Genomic DNA, 15,118 nt, shown 5'->3' on the forward strand with positions numbered 1-15,118 from the left:
TCTCTCATCCTTCTCTCAAGACAAACTCAGAAGGATGTGTATTTGGGCTACAAATCTGAAGCATGAGAGCCATTTTCAGTTTTTAAATCATTCCAAGTCATTTCATTACAATGCAATGTGTATCCTCTGATTCTAGTTAAATTATTTTAATCTATGTTGAAATATCCTAAATGATACTTACCATGGAAATAGCCCTTCTGATCCTCAGAAAGCCCTAGGTTTAGCAGAATTTCATACTGAATTTCAAGCAAAATTAGTCCATGGAGGTTTCCCTCTAAAAAGTAGTTTCATGGCCGTATGACAGACACTGTACAAGCCATACTGCTGCTTAAAAAAATTATAAAACATTAACATATTTAAGGTCTGAAGTTGCCCTGGAAATAAGAAACTTCTTTAAAATTGTTTAACTCAGCAATTCCCATATAAATTTGTCTATGTAGTCTTTCTTTTATTTAATATCTATTGACTGCATATGACAATCTGTTATGTAGTACAGCTTTCTCCTCAGAAGAACTCAGGTCAGTTCTTAATTCCTTTGGAGTATGAAGTCACAAGCTCATTCTCCCAACCTTCCCTCAGCATACATCCCCTGTCCCCCCCGCAAAATGAGCATATGGCTAAAACTATAAAAGAAGAAGATAGACACTTCGGTTTTTAAAATTACTTTAAGCCATATTAATATAGTATAAATATGAGAAAGCTGTCTTTGAAGAATTTATTGTTAAAAATATCTCTATTTCTTCTACACAAAATCAAACACCAAATCCAACTGAATCAACGTTACTTTAGAATATTCCTTTCCAGTCTCAATGCCACAACTCTAAATCCATCACTTCTCATCCAAAACATTGTGGTTTCTTTTGGGGTGTTCCCTCTGGTCTATACTTTGCTTCTATGTGAATCTATCTATAGATTCTATTGCTAGTGCCAAAGTCTCATTTAAATATTTTTAATGTCTCCCTTTTACATAAAGAGTAAAATTATAATTCCTTAGAATTTTATTTACAGTACTTTTGACATCTTCCCAACTAACTTTTTTAGTTTTATTACTCTACACTTCTACATTCATATTTTATTACATCGCTAGTGAGTCAGATGACCAACAGTATTCATCGCCTAAGTGGGCACTTATAGTTTGGTTATTCCAGATCTCTCTTTTTAAATAGGAACTGTAGCCTTTTATAGTACCCTGTTCCCCTGGTTGCATCCATGTTACTCAAGTAAGTCACCTCTCTTCAACATGACTTTAATGTTTTAGAAAAATTGACTGGGGTGAGACCCTAAACAAAATGGACCAATGTCCATTTTCCTTATGGAATTTGGAATTGATGTTAAAAGATTTCAGGCCTAATTTGGTCAATCTTTTAATGAAAGAGAGGAAACCCTCAAGCTTTGGAAGCCATGTAGACAGGAAAACAAGAGGAACTAGTCTGCAGCAAAACAGTAAAATGAAGAAGACCTGCAGAAAGAAACAAATATGAAACGGAACAAGAATCTTCCCAGTATTCAGGCATTCAATTCCAGTATTCCTGATGCCTTGCATGTGGTAACTATAGCTTCAAAACGCAATCTTTATTCTTTAAGCAAGCTCATGTCGGTCTCAGTACCTTTGCAACCAAAAGATCAAGAGCTACCACAAGGTGTATAGTGATGCACGTACACACATACACACATCCCACAATACTTTACCTGTGCTGGGAATGGTTCTCTCTCTGTACTTCTCATCAAAATCCTAACACAGTTTAAAACCTACCTCTTTCTTAAAGTCCATTCTAACTTGCCATTCACAAACACTCTGTCTATGCTCATGGTATTTTAGGTAGTTTGATAAGACATATTATTACATTATATATATTTGAAGGCAAGATTATGTCAAAGTTATCTTGTATAACCTAAAGCTTGTACCTAACAGCATGTTTCAAACCAGGGAGGCATTAATAATAATATTTTTACATTGCAGAAGAAATAAGATTCCATAAAGTTACTTATTTACTCTACAGACATAAACCTCTTGATAGGAAAACTAGCTCAAAATAAACTTCATAGCAGCCATAATGATCATTCCTGGAGAGTACACTTGTTTTCCTGTTGTTATCTCAGTGAATGCTTCAGCCTCAAAGATGATAAAGCTTTGATTGTCTATTTGGAACTCCCTAGAAATGGTGAGAAATCACATCCAGATTGTTAGTATAAATATGAGAAATATCAAAGGCACATTGTTGCAAGATCCTAGTTATTATGGTGAGGGAGGGAGTCCACTAGGTGTGTAGAGTCCCCAGCTGTGTTTGAAAGACCCCTTCCAATGTACAATGAATGAAATGCTTTTATATAACATCTTTAAAATGTATGCCTAATTCAAAAGGGTAAAATCCAATATACATTAGAAAGTTGATAGATGAATAATTGTTAAATATGCCGTCCAGAAACTAAAGGTCACCTGAACTTATCATCAATGGTATTTAACATCTGAATCGATTTTGACAGTTTAAGCAATGCATCAACCAAAAGTGAAACTCATCTGAAAAAATCAAATTATTTACAGAGTACCTAAAATAGAGACTTGGCTTCTCACCTCTGCCTCTGCAATAGCACTTGCTGAGTAAGGAACCAGGGTTTGCTCCAAGAAGATAAGTCTTGATAAGAGGGAAGAGAGCATGGGCTGGAAGGGTAGAAAATTATTTCCTGCTATGGACTCTACCGAGAGTTCAATTGTGTTTGTAGCAGGCATAATTCTACGAAAGCGGAAGGAAAGAAAACACATGGCAAGAAAAGTGAAAGACAAATCATCTCTCTGACCATATATGAGGTACCAGACAATGTGATCATTGCTTTACTGATGTTTCATTTTATATATATATATACACATATACGCAAGATAAGAAGTAAATAACATTATACAATCTATTCCTATTTAATTATGTAATTCCAATTTGGAGGTTCTTTAGAAGTAGCAGTGTTAGTCATGTTCCTCAAATAGTGGTTATGATGATTACAGAATAAAATTTAAGTTAATGATGGTAAAAGGCCCCCAAATATATACATACATACATATATATGTATATAAGTATATATATGTATATAAGTGTATATATGTATGTATTTGTATACATATGTACATATATACGTATATATGTATATATATAATATACAATGTATATATAAATACATATATACGTATATAGGTATATATAAGTATATACATATATACGTATATAGGTATATATAAGTATATACGTATATACTTATATAGGTATATATATACTTATATAAGTGTGTGTGTGTATATATGTATGTATGTATTTGGGGGCCTTTTATTGCAAGTAAAATATTGTAAATATCTGTTCTTTACCAGTCACTAAAAGTCAAGCTAAGTGTAAGGCTGCCCCATTGTAACAGAAGCAGGTCATTAGCAAGCATTTATTAAATAAACACCCTTGTCCCTAAGCGAAAAATTTACCCTAAGTTCTCCCAGTCATCTTGTATTTGTAAAACCGTCCTATGGCTGACTGAGACTTTCAGAACAGAAACTTATCTTTCCAGGATTTTCTTAAATACTCCCATTAAGTAGGTGTATTTGTCCATTCTCATGCTGCTAATAACTACATACCCGAGATTGGGTAATTTATAAAGAAAAAGAGGTTTAATGGACTCACAGTTTCACATGGCTGGGGAGGCCTCACAATCATGGCAGAAAGCAAAGGAGGAGGGAAGGCATCTCTTACATGGTGGCAGGCAAAAGAACGTGTGCAGGGTAACTACCCTTTTATAAAACCATCAGATCTCGCGAGGCTTATTCATTATCAGGAGTACAGTGTGGGGAAAAACCCGCCCCTATGATTCAATTACCTGCTACTCCCCCTCATGACATGTGGGGATTATGGGAGCTACAATTCTAGATGTACAATCGTTGAACAAACGAACTTTTGATAGCGGCTGCACCATCAGCATGTCCTGATCCAACATCGAGGTCGTAAACCCTATTGTCGATATGGACTCTAGAATAGGGTTGTGCTGTTATCCCTAGGGTAACTTGTTCCGTTGGTCAAATTATTGGGGACACAGTCAAACCATTTCAATAGGGTTTAATAATAGTTGAGACAATGATATTGATCATTTGATAAATTAAGTAGCTTGCCTCAGCTTTGCCCAGCTATTAGCAATAGGCTCAAGATTTGTATGGTGAGGATAGTGTACTATGAACTATCAATATGTAACCCTGTCCCCTAAATCGTGGTTTACTGACTTCTACTTTATCTACCAATATCTAAGAGCCTAGGTGTTTCTGTTTATACATTGTGTGACAGTTAGGTTTTTGTCTTAAATACGATTTTTATCTGAGAGGTAAACAGAGGGCTTTTCCCCACATATACACAAGATAAGAAGTAAATAACATTATAAAATCTATTCCTATTTAATTATGTAATTCCAGTTTGGAGGTTCTTTAGAAATAGCAGTGTTCATCATGTTCCTCAAATGGTGGTTGTGATGATTACACAATAAAATTTAAGTTAATGATGGTAAAGCATCTAAAAAAATAAAAGAACTGGAGGTGTTTTAAGTACAAGAGGCCAGCTGCTATATTTTATATAATCTACTTCCTGAGATACTGCAACATTATAGACAAGAGACCTCTTTACAAGTAACAGACTTATACTAATATAAAGAACAGGAGGTTGATCTTTAAAATAAAAGACATTTTAAGACATTACTGAAAATCTGAAGTAAGTGGTGGAATGATAAAACAGGTTGAGAAAAACATTATATATATATATATATATATACACACACGTACATACATGCATAATGTTTTTCTCAGCCTGTTTTTTTCATATAACATATGTATGTTATATATATATATATATATATATATATATATATGCCCCATAAAGACAGACCAAGATGCGTTCATATTCTAGGAAGCAAATGTTCATGCATGCATCCCTGAAAGGCCCAGAGACAAAATCTCTACATAAAAAAGAACAAGTAGTAAAACATGGATTTGAAAATGAGGAATTAATTGAAAATATACATACAAAATGTTTACCACTTCAACACACAAAGTTAAGCACATCTCTCCCACAGCACCAATCTACAATGTGTAGCATTTAAATTGAATTAAATTCTGTTTAAAGATAATAATGATATAAAATAGTGAGGAACTCCTGTTCTGGCAAACTTGTTTGTATGAATATACACAACTTCCCAGAATGAAAAGCTTCAAAATGTTGACAAAAAATGTTTAGCAAATCTTTGTACCTGAAGAGCTGGCAAAGCAAAAAATTAAGGCCAATTTATAGTCCCAAATGGAGGAAGCAGGTTCCTGAATCCTTCTCTATCCTGAGGGTATCTGCAGATCTGTTTTACTCCAGTGGCCCATGCTTGGGGTGCCAAGCCCTGTAGCAAGCCATACTTCAGTCTACATACTGCAAGAAACATTAAGGGGATATGCTGTCTATGAGTGAATTAGTAGAAAAATGGATTCCCTTCACTAAGGAAGGCTCTGAGGAATTGTGCTTGCCCTAACTTACCTTGGATGGAGGTGAAATAGTGCCTGTATGAAAATACAGTAATCCAGTCCTGTCAAGGGTTTGCCACTGTCTATGTACCCTGAAGCTCTCAAGACAGGAATGTAGTTGGAAGTGATCATTGGTTCATGTGTCTTCTGATACCTGGAAGAAGCAATGAAAATAAATGACCTATGGTTACATATATCAATACCAATGAGTCACATAAAAAGTATGTTATATGAAAAATCATTGTCAGAGAATAATACCCACAATATATTTTCACAAACAAGCATAAGAAACAAAACAACACATTATTCAAGCACATGTACACATATTGTGAAACTCTAAGAAACCTCTGGAGAGCAACATGGGTCACGATGCTATTATAAAAGTACACTGGGGACTTCAAAGATATTTAAATGTATTTTTAAATCAGGGTGGTGTTGACATAGATATTCTTCTTTATTATTCTTTACAAAGTATTTTTGTACTACAAATATTATTTTGAATATAGGATGTACTATAGTAATTAAAAATTCATTATCAAATCGTCAAATAAAAAACATGCTCCCTCCATGGCTACTCCCCATAAACTCGGCTCTGCCAGTCAATAAGCCTCCCCACATGCACAGAGCTCCCCACTCAGCATGCCTCTTAATTTATTCATAACCACATTCAAACTGCAAAGGTTCTCCAGATGTGTGAGAAAATGCTGCAACCTGAGAGAGAAAAAGTAAAGAGAAAAAAAAAAGACCCTAGGACAAACATGAAAGAGGGAATTAAATTTAATCAAGATAAAAGAATTTTACACTAAATTCTATTAAAAACTTTCCAAAATTTTTAATAATGAATGTCCTCTATAAAATGAGAATGCCCTGAAAATGTAAAAACTAGACGAGATTGGAAATTAACAATGCAATTACTGAAATAAAATAAACACGTTATTTTATGATTGTAGCATTCAGTTGAGCTAATCACAGAAATTGGAGCAGAAAAATAAGGAAATAATAGAAAAGAAAACTTAAAAGACAAAATGAATCAAACCCAAATTTTAATCATTCTATTATTAGGAAGATCAGAGAGAGAGAGAGAGAGGAGAAAAAATTAATCAAAAGATATTATCAAAAAATATTAAAAGGTAATTTCTCAGAGCTAAAGGGGCATTATTTTCAGACTAGAGACCCATTAATCAAGCAGGGATAAGATGATAAAAAGAACCACACCTAGTTATAGAATTTGCATTTCATAACAATCTAGATAAAGAAAAGAACTAGAAAGCACTCAAACAGGAGAAATGTAAACTCACCTAAAAAATAAAATCAGACTTTAATTAATATTTCTTTAATGGAACTAAAAATATAGGAATAATACCTTTAATGTTCTCAGAGAAAATTGTTTTAACTTAGAATTCTATACTCATCCAATGTGATACTACTCTATCAGGTTTTGTCTGTCATATTCTTTTTTTAGGGAATTATTTGAGAGCATTCTTCAGAAAAAGCTAGGAGGAAATCAAGAAACCAAAAGGCAACAGATCTACAGAACAAAGGAATACACCTAGGATTCTGTAGTAAATGTTTTAATAGAGTCCTATGACTATAATCATTATTTACAGATTTTCCCATATATAGCACAGGACAGAAGGTAAATATTAACAACTTGATGCTGTAAAAGTAAAAGAATATGTAACCGGGGAAATTTTTTCCACCAGTATTAATCTCAAAGATTTAACTTACATGGCAGTATTCTTATTGCCTTCCACATCTGCATGAGGTTAAAGTGTAAAGAACACCTCTGATGGGCTATTCGTGTCCTGGATCTCCCTGTAGAGTTAGCTGTGGCTTTCTTAGTTCAGCAACTTAATTAGATCTTTTCCTCTGTTCAGTCTTGCTTTCTCTCACTGCTTTCTACAAGTGTTGGTTCCTTAAAAATGTCTTACATGTCACATTTTATCTCAGCTCCTGCTTCTGAAGAATACAACCTGTGGAAGCAGGTGCTAAGAGTGGTCCAGGAAAGCGAGTAATAAAATGGGATTATGGAGAGGAATCACTTTCCACCCAGTCATTAGCGATATGTAGATCCCAGAGGACATCTCTGGCACAAGGGAACAGTTCAAGTTAAAAAAAAAAAAAACAAAACTCTCACTTATAGTGAATTGGGATGGCATAGAGGCGAAAGGGAATGCACTAGCTGGTGCAATTTGTCAGACTTTTGAAAAGTACAGGCAAAGAGTAACTATAAAGATGGCGGGTTGATACCTAGGTAGAGATGATAAAACCTTCCAGGGATTAATGAGCAATTGAAGACTGAGTGTGAAAGCCAAAGCTTACAAAAGAGATTCTCGTCTCCTGTAGGGAGAAACAAAAAATACTGGGGACTCGACCCAGAAGTCACTATTCTAGAGTATGTTACATGCCCAACCAAAGATGTCTGTTATACTAAGGTCATGGCCCTAATTGAAAATGAATGAGAATAGGGCCACTTGGGAGGATGCTCCAAAATATTTTGAATTGTCCCATATTTCTGAAACTTCTGAGGCTGAAGAAGTGGCTTATCCTTCCCAGTTAACATTACTTTCTTGTCTTGAAGACAACCCCAAAGCCTCTATCCTTCTAGACAATGTTTCCCTCAGGATCTGCTCTGCCATCCATCCACTTTTTGTGAAGTTGCTGAGTAACCCCACTAGGTACATGTTGGGTCCAATAAGGGAATGAAGGGACTCAATTCCAAGGGGGCAAAAAAAAAAAAAAAAAAAAAAAACCTAGCCATAATGTACTGGCAGAATCCTGAGGAGCATATTTCTTAGGGTTTGATCAAACAGGCTGGATTAAATGATGATATGGGAAGAGTTTATTGATTTGGAAGTATTATCTTGCATGTTCTTAGGGTCCTAGGGGATGTAGTATACTCAATATTAGGATGGCTCCAACAGAAACAAAAGAAATTTGAAAACCCGTAGGAAGTAAAGTTAAATGACGGATTTTTTTTTTTTTTTTTTTTTTTGGTCACGGGGGAAGAGTGCAAAGGCTCCAGGGGTGTGGAAATGATGGAGTGGAAACATTGCAGAAGGCCAGAAGATGTTCCAAAAATTGTGGTTCACAGAAACACCGGGAGGATTCTCCATTTACCATGAAAATAAGAAACACATAGATAAGGTTGCATCAGAATCACTAAAGGGATCAGCAGTTTCGATTTAACTTGTAAGGGGAGGGGAAGCCTAAAAGAGGTGTTAAAAGGTATTAAAGTAAAATTCTACTTAAAAATTTTACCACAAAAGCTCCATATTTAAGGTCAGTTCAAGCAAATGGATCTACTGATATCTAAAATTAAAATATAATCTTGGAGAAACAAAAACAAAGCCAAATAAACCTCAAAACCAATGGTTCTCTTCTATAAACCAGGGCTAAAAGCTAGGGTTTGAGCTAGGAGAGGCTATTACATAACTAGGCTTGATGATAGTAATAATACAATTGACAATCAGTAGTATTAATATTGATATTAATTTATTTATGTATAATAGGTCTCTGACATAATAGAGGTAATGGAGATATTTAAATGTGAGTAAGATGGATATAATTATTATACGAACCTCAGAGTTCATACAACCCAGGCCCAGCCAGACTTAAGGAAAGGGTGCATTGAACAACATGCTCACAGGGGTAGATGGATCATCATCCAACAAGTCGCAGCATGAATAGATGACCAAAACCAGAACTTAGCCAGTTTGTAACCCAGACTCACTGGCTGAAGGGAAACTTAGATGTCCAGGAGAAACAACTCCACGGTACCATGGCAAATATTCATAAACATGAATCTTAGAGTCCTTCTTCAAAGGAAACTGCATCCAGAGATGGCTTCATGGTCCTATAACCAGTGCAATTGGATAGGGTTCTGTGCTCAGAAAAGGAATTGGCACCTGGGCTTGCAGTTGTCTTCTAGAAATTTTTAATAGTTTTGTCTATTAATCTGCGTTTTGGTAAGATGGGAGTCTGATAGAACAGTGAAGCATCTTCAAAAGATTTGAAGCTTTAACTTACACATGGTTCTAACTCTCCACTTCCCATCTCCTTGAGACAAGTTCATGACTTTTTACTCCACAGTCCTCCCAGCAACTGCTGCTGCCCTGGGCTCCAGTCATGGGTGGAAAACAGGTGCTTGGGATGGGCACAGGAAGGATCAAGGGGGAGGGTCTGCACTAACCTGATAAATATCCTTGTGCTTGAACAATGGCACATGAAATAGCAAATGAAACACACATGACAGGTTGAGAGAGAGACCATGGAAGAAAGAAAAAATACTATCATATTTTTGGGCTTTTAAAATAAGTGGCCCCACATTTTCATTTTTTTCATTTTCCACTACAAGTTTTGTAGTCCTGCTTTCAGACATGTACTCAGGTGAGCTTGCATTAGGAAAACAGGAGTGTCCAAACATTTTAAAGACAACTGGACCTATGTCCAAGTTACCATTGATACCTAGCGTCCTGAAATGTCATTATGATGTCATTCTTTGTGTGGAGATATATAAGGACCAGGAAATAAATGGAATCCCAGACTAGGCGCAGCACACACGGTAGCTACTGGGTCTGTGGAACTACTTGGTGGTCATTTCCCAGTCCCTGAATATGTAATTAGAATTATTCTACTTAGTGGTAGGTGCAACCTCTACTTTGTATCCTTGGCCTGTGAGATAAGAAATACCATGATGGAGAGAGCCAAGGGGGAGCCACTGAAATATCTCTTTTTATTGTCCAAAAAAGTTAATCAAAACAATATCTCATAATCGGGGGTGTGTAAGGGAGACAGAAAATAGTGCCACCTCAAAGGGAGTAAAGGTTGCAAGGGTAAATATACTCCTTTAATTCAGTCAAGTGTTTTTGTATAAGCCATTAGCTGTCCTTGTGCTACTCATGTAGTAAGCTGCATTTTGGAAAAATTTTTTCTGATAGTTTTTGTCATCAGACAAATGGTGCATGAGAATCCTCCCTTCATCATCTTCCCTGGCTGCATTTGCCAGGGTTTGGCACCAGTGACTCCAGTTTGAATCCTACACCTTTTACAAAGCCAAAAGCATATGGTACCTCCACCACAGCCTCACTTACAACCTGGTCAGCCACTGGTGTGGTAGAAGAAGTGGATCTCAACTCTGGACCCTGCAGGATAGGGCCCCTTCCACAGGCAACAAGAATATGTGCGCCACAGTGGGTGCAAATAGGAGCGATTTGGAAATTATCCTAAGGGTTCCATGGGTGAGGCTCATGAAGAAGACTATATTAATTACAGAAAAATAAGCTTTATTTCCTTTACATATATAAGATGCATGTATTTGCCACTACTTGACATAAGATGTTAGAAGTTGAGAGACAGATACTAGGAGGTGGGATCCAGCCACCTAAATTCCAGAGGAGCTGAAAGAAAGCAAGGATCTGCAACTTGGTGGGTGCAGATCTAAACATACCAACAGAGATACCCTCTGCAGTTGATGAATATGAAACTGAGGATGCAATGATATTATTCAAATATACAGGTAATCTATATTAATTATTCAAAGTATACATAAATCATATTTTTTTTTTAGAGACAGGGTCTCACTCTGTTGCCCAGGCAGGAGTGCAGTGCCATCATGACAGCTCACTGCATCCTTGAACTCTTAGGCTTGAGGGATGCTCCCACATCAGCCTCCTGAGCAGCTAGGACTATAGGTGCACACCACCACATCCAGCTATGTTTTTAAAAAATTGTGGTAGAGACGTGGTCTCGCCATGTTTCCCAGACCGGTCTGGAACTCCTAGCCTCAAGTGATCCTCCCTCCTTGGCCTCCCAAAGTGGTGGAATTACAGGCATGAGCCACTGTGCCTGCTCTAGAAAATAATGTTTATATCAATATATTGGCAGGCGGGATAGAACGCACTGATAGTAGTTGTATAAAGGAGCTAATCCACCACCTATATAATAGAAAGTTAACAGATGATATCAAAAATTGATAACACCAAGCTGTCATATGAAGATTATATAACTATATGAATATAAGGAAAACAAAACAAAAATACCTAAAAGAAACTAATATGGTTGCTTCTTTAAGGTGTGTATCAAGGGACAGTTGATAAATCATTATCTTTATAAATCATTCTCTGCTATTTAAATGCTTACCAGTTTGCCTGCATTAAGGTGGCATAGTACCTGCCAATCACTCGTGGTATCCACTTTGCTTCATCATGCCTTTCCTGTTTCCCTAATGTATTGCTAATTCTCCTTTGAGTCTTGCTTACTACCATATGTTTTAGTGTTTTCACAGTGCTATAGAGATACTACCTGAGACAGTGTAATTTATAAAGAAAAATGTTTTAATTGACTCACAGTTCTGCCTGGCTAGATAGGGAGGCCTCAGGAAACTTACAATCATAGTGGAAGGTGAAGGGAAAGTGTATTAGTCTGTTTTCACGCTGCTGATAAAGACATACCAGAGACTTGGCAATTTACAAAAGAAGGAGGTTTAATGGACTTACAGTTCCACGTGGCTAGGGAGGCCTCACAATCATGGTGGAAGACAAGGAGGAGCAAGTCACATCTTACATGGATGGCAGCAGGCAAAGAGAGAGGTCGTGTAGGGAAACTCCCATTTTTAAAACCATCAAATCTCCTGAGACTTATTTACACCACAAGAACAGCATTTCAAAGACCTGCCTCCATGATTCAAATATCTCCCACCAGGTCCCTCCCACAATGTGTGGGAATTATGGGAGCTACAAGCTGAGGTTTGGGTGAGGACACAGAGCCAAACCTTATCAGGAAGCAATGCACATCTTACATGGTGGCAGTTGGAAGACAGAGAGAGTGCAGAGGAACCTGAAACCATCAGATTTCTTTAGAACACCGTGGGGTAAACCACCTCCGTCATCCAATCACCTCCCACCAAGTCTCTCCCTCAACACATAGGGATTACAATTCAGATTACAATTCAAGATGAGATTTGGATGGGGACCCAGATACAAACCATATCATCATATAATATCACTATTATCCAGTATTGCAACCTCTTTCTAACTTGTCTCCCTATATATACTGTCCTCCTTTATGACTTCTCTGAATATCAAATCTCCTCATTGAAGCTTGTGTAATTTTTCCAAAAAAAATTTTTCTGAGTCAATGTGCTTCCTTGGTTTCCTGCCTCCAGAGCTTCTTCTTCCCTTTACAATAAGGTCCAAATGTATAACATGTGCTCCACATTCTATTTCCTCCCCATCTTTCCACCTTAGCTTTTACCAGCCTTCCAGCTGATTTCTCCTATCAGATTGAACCACTTTTGATTCTTAAAGTGTGTCATTTAACTTGATCATTTATGACTTTACATTTCCCATTCCTCAGCTTGGAACATGTTCCCCCATTCCCTCCCTCTCCAATTTCCTATGCCCTCAATTTAAAAGTTACCTGAATCTAGGACCTTTCTTCCTCTGCAAGACTAGGTTAGGGGCCCCCTGCAGTGTGCCGTTGAGCATCCTGTGGTTTCTGGTGAGTAACCTGTTACATCCCCATTAAATACATAGCTTGCTTTTTCACTTTCTGATGGTAAGCTTCCTTAGGACAAAATCAACTCTGTCCACTGTATTTCTATTATATATTACATATATTCTTATGTACATATTATGCATATGTTCATATATGTATGCACACATATGTTCATATAGATTTATTCTGCATATGTTCTGGCACTTAAAGGAAACAATCATTAAAGTTATATTTTGATTTAAGTAGTTACATAGGGCCAGTTTAATTCTTGCAGGAAAACTTGAAGTCAGAAGCAGAATTGCAATAAACATAAAAGGACTACATTTTAGAGAATTACAATGCATTCCAAAGCTGTTTTATAATTTCTAAGTTAAAATATATTAGTCACTGAAAATATGGTATGCTGTGCAAATTTTTGATAATCAAGAATATCATGGTTTAATACTTAAGTTCTTCTAGTGGAAAAGTATCCATATAGAAAAGTCTATTACCCCCTCCCCCACACTCAGCTATTGAGGTATAATGGGCAACTAAAACTTGTATATATTGAAGGCATACAATATAATGTTCTGATGTATGCATACATTGTGAAATGATTCCTACAATCAAACCAATTAACATAATTTTTTTTAGCAAATTAAGTATACAATACAGTATTATTTGCTATAGTTACCATGCTGTACATTAGATCTCCAGAACTTACTCATCTTGCCTAACTGAAACTCTGTACTCTTTTACCAACATCTCTCCTACCTCCCTAGCCTCTGGATTCCACATATAACAGATCACGCAGTACGTCTTACTGTGCCTGGCTTATTTCACTCAGTATAACATCCTCCAGGTTCATCCATGTTGTTGCAAATGACAGGATTTCCTTCTTTTTTAGGGCTGAATAATATTCTGTTGTGTATATGTACCACTTTTTCTTTACCCATGTATTGATTATAGGGTGATTCCATATCTTGGCTATTGGGAATAATGCTGCAATGATATAAGAGTGCAGATATCTCTTCAAGATCCTGATTTTATTTTCTTGGGACATATATCCAGCAGTAATATTGCTGGATGATATGAGAGTTCCATTTTTACTTTATTGAAGAATCTACATACTGTTTTCCATAATGACTCTACCAACATACATTCCCACCAACAGCGTATGGGAGTTTTTGTTTCTACACATCTTTGCCAGCACTTATTTTTTGTGTTTCTAATGATAGCCATTCTAACAGGTATGAGGTGTTATCGCATTGTGGTTTTGACTGTGTGTCTCTAGTAATGCGTCATGTTGAGCATTTTTTTCATCTACCTTTTGGCCATTTTATATGCCTTCTTTTTGTGCTTATTTGCAAATCAGGCTATTTGTCTTCTTGTTATTAAGTTGTTTGAATTTCTTATATATTTTTGATGTTAAACTCCCATCTGATGTATGCTTTGCAAGTATTTTGTACCACTCTGTAGTTGATTTCTTTTTCTGTGCAGAATCTTTTTAGTTTCATGCAGTCCCATTTGTCTGTATTTGCTTTAGTTGCCTGTGTTTTGGGAGTTATATTCAAAAAAAAAATAGGCCAGACCAATGTCAAGAAGCTTTTTCCCTATGTTTCCTTCTAGAGAAACCGACTTTCTAAGTACAGTAAAAACATTTTCATAATATTATTCTAGATATAAATTATCCATAATGACATAAGTGATTAAAAACTACATATTTTAATAATGTTCTTAAAAATATAAAACAGTTTTATCCTCCTGGGGGAGGCAACTGTCAGATAAAAATCACATCTAATTTTCTCAGTTCACTAAAAATGAAAAAAAATAAAGAAACATCAGCAAAATTGGCTTATGCTCACTCACACCAGGTGTCCTCCATTATTTAAATAGAATATTTACCGAATGCAGTGCTTTTTCTCCACCAGAACTGCCCCATCTCACAGGCAACAAGCAACCACAGAGCTTTTATTTACTTTGATTCTATTATGTGGCTCATCTCAATTTGTATGAGAAGCCTTAGAGAAATATATGGGCATCAACACTAATGTTAGTTATTATAACCTTCACTTCTCTTTAGTGTGGTAAAACAGTGTATATTTATTTTCCTTTTGTTACATTGCA

This window comes from Gorilla gorilla, chromosome 3, assembly GCF_029281585.2.
Source record: "Gorilla gorilla gorilla isolate KB3781 chromosome 3, NHGRI_mGorGor1-v2.1_pri, whole genome shotgun sequence".
NCBI lineage: Eukaryota > Metazoa > Chordata > Mammalia > Primates > Hominidae > Gorilla > Gorilla gorilla.